Genomic DNA, 2,379 nt, shown 5'->3' with positions numbered 1-2,379 from the left:
TGCAAAGACCTCAGTTTTCCACAGAGTGAGAATTAAATCCATACATTTCAAACTTCTTCTGTGATTGTATTGACTTCTGTTTCACGTTGTAAGGAGCATTAACAACATTTGTTTTAGAAAATTTACTCCAAGAACTTTATATTTGGGAAAGCAAAGACATTGCTGGAGTTGAATCAGCATCCTGTACTGGCTGAAAGAGTAGAAGCCACATTACATGAGTCATCCAAGATGAATTGCCACAGGTTTAAATAGGAGCTCTTGGTTGTTATTGTTAAGAAACTTCACCTGCAACCTTCATGCTTCGAAAGTGATTGCTTGCTGTATGTAGCCATTAATGCTAATTACACTGCAGGAGCTGATGTGACAGGCTATTTGTTATCCTTGAAGGTATGAAGGAAAAAGTTCAATACCTTGGCTGGTAGCATTTTTCTGAAGTGCTTGACAAAACCACCAATTCCTGATTTGTCTTCATAATTCTGCAGCTGCCTTAGATAGCATTTTATTTCTTGGCCTGACCTTTGGTGGATGGAGCCTGAGTGTCAGGTAATGAACTGCAGATGGAGTGTTTTCTGTGAAAGCCTGTATTGTAGGACTCCTTTATTATGTTTGTCAGTAAGTTTTGTGTTGTTTTATTCTCAGTTTTACAGGCACAGCAGCTCTCAAGTGCTGTAGGATCCAGAGTCTGTGATCCTCTACGAAAACTGGAAGGAAAAGTCCATAAATCGTCCATCGGATTGCACAGTTTTCCTGTTTTCAGTGAGACTTTTATATTGGAAAATGCTTGGATTGTGAAGTTTTGTGACCACTGATCCGTTTGGAGTGGGTTGGAGTTGGCTTTGGAGTGGAACAGCATTTCCTTTGTCTTCTTCCTCTTCCAGACCGACTCGCCAAGTGTATATATGCAGATACTTGCACGTAGGGTTCAAAGTCATTCGCAACATGTCTTAGAAGGATTGACTTGGAGACTGATGTTTCAGAGCACATGTGAATCTTTATTGCACTGAACTGTAAGGGCTGGGTGCTCTACGTGTAACTCAAATAGATGATACTTCCAAATGTAAGGTTCTAACATGAATATACCAGACAAAGAAGAGACATTTAAGAACACAATATTAGTGCTGTCAGTATGAATAATATATGTCACTCTACGAAGTAATGTTAGGAAAGAATCAGTATATAAAAGAGCTAAGGTAGGCCATAAAAATGAATGCAATCCGAGTTAACTGACTTCTCCAGTTCTCTAAATACCAGAGAGATTCAGAGTCTTATTAAGGAGATTAAAGGCCTTATGCAAAATAAACATGGCTCTAGAGCCTGGATGCCCTCCTCTTTGGCAACTGATGTGCTCATTGATAGACAAATTTCAAAGCCCTCTGATGACACAGTCATTTTGCTCAGATGGTGGGGAAACAAAGAGTATGTGGCTGAAGAGTAAATTCCCACAACAATACCATTTGCCTCTGCAGAAATGTGTCTATTTTTTATGTTTATTCAACTGCATAGGTATAGGCACCTATACACTATTAGATATATACACACACAGTTGTATATATGTATACACCCCCCCACCATTTTATATAAGCGCCCCTCGTTCTAAAATGCTTCTTTGTTAAAACAGCTTGGGACAAATAGCACAGTTTTGACCTCTTAACCAATGCAGGATTTCTAGAGAAAACCCATGTAGTTAATTTGATCTAGACCTAAGACTACAGCCTGCTTGGTGCAGTGTGCGGTATCATCACTACCATATCAATTGAGTGAGGGCAGCTGATCCGTTTGAAACAGTTGGTTCACTTCTGCAGCTGCACAAAGGAAAAGCAGTTGGTTACTGGCTTTGGTGCATGTGTAAAATATTTTATCTTCCCCCTAAAATCTTATAGCAGCTCATTCCACTGTATGGTAAGCATAATACTGTGCTGTCCAGTTGACTCAAGTGAAATGTGAGGAATGGGAAAAAGTGCTATGAAAGATCCTTCGTTTGTGTTATATGCCACAAAAGCATTATAACTTTAAAAAAATACCCTTCCTATTCCAAGTCTACACAGACTCGAAGGAAAATAAAACCAAATCAGAGCCCAGTCTTGCTCTGCTGACACTTGAGGTGCAAGTGGAGCATGCAGGGGAAAATCTTCACATTAACTGCCTGCTAACAGCAGAACCTCTGAACTTTGTGGCACTTCAAATGCCCATACGAAAATCAAAGCTGGTGTGGTGATGCTGCCTGCCACATGTGATCAGCTGTGAAAACACTTGGCATGAGGTTCACATTGTATCTTACCCGTTAAAAAGTAAAAGCTCCAAAAGGCACACCCTCCTGGTGCAAAAGGAAGGGATTTGACATGGTCTGGTGTGCTGCAAAGTGACTTGGTGAGCAGTGTC

The 2,379-nt window shown here is 40.3% G+C and overlaps 1 long non-coding RNA gene across 1 annotated transcript; it reads left to right on the top strand.

Annotated features, from left to right (window-relative positions):
• Window positions 1-308: 308 nt before the first annotated feature.
• Window positions 309-1,324, top strand: LOC135180039 (uncharacterized). The gene is made up of 2 exons (XR_010304258.1): window positions 309-543; window positions 640-1,324. It is a non-coding gene; the product is annotated as an uncharacterized LOC135180039 (long non-coding RNA).
• Window positions 1,325-2,379: the final 1,055 nt, after the last annotated feature.

The sequence above is a fragment of the Pogoniulus pusillus genome, chromosome 12 (assembly GCF_015220805.1).
Source record: "Pogoniulus pusillus isolate bPogPus1 chromosome 12, bPogPus1.pri, whole genome shotgun sequence".
NCBI classification, from domain to species: Eukaryota; Metazoa; Chordata; class Aves; order Piciformes; family Lybiidae; genus Pogoniulus; species Pogoniulus pusillus.
Note: the sequence above shows the minus strand (reverse complement) of the source record. Positions and strands in the feature narration are given on the sequence as shown.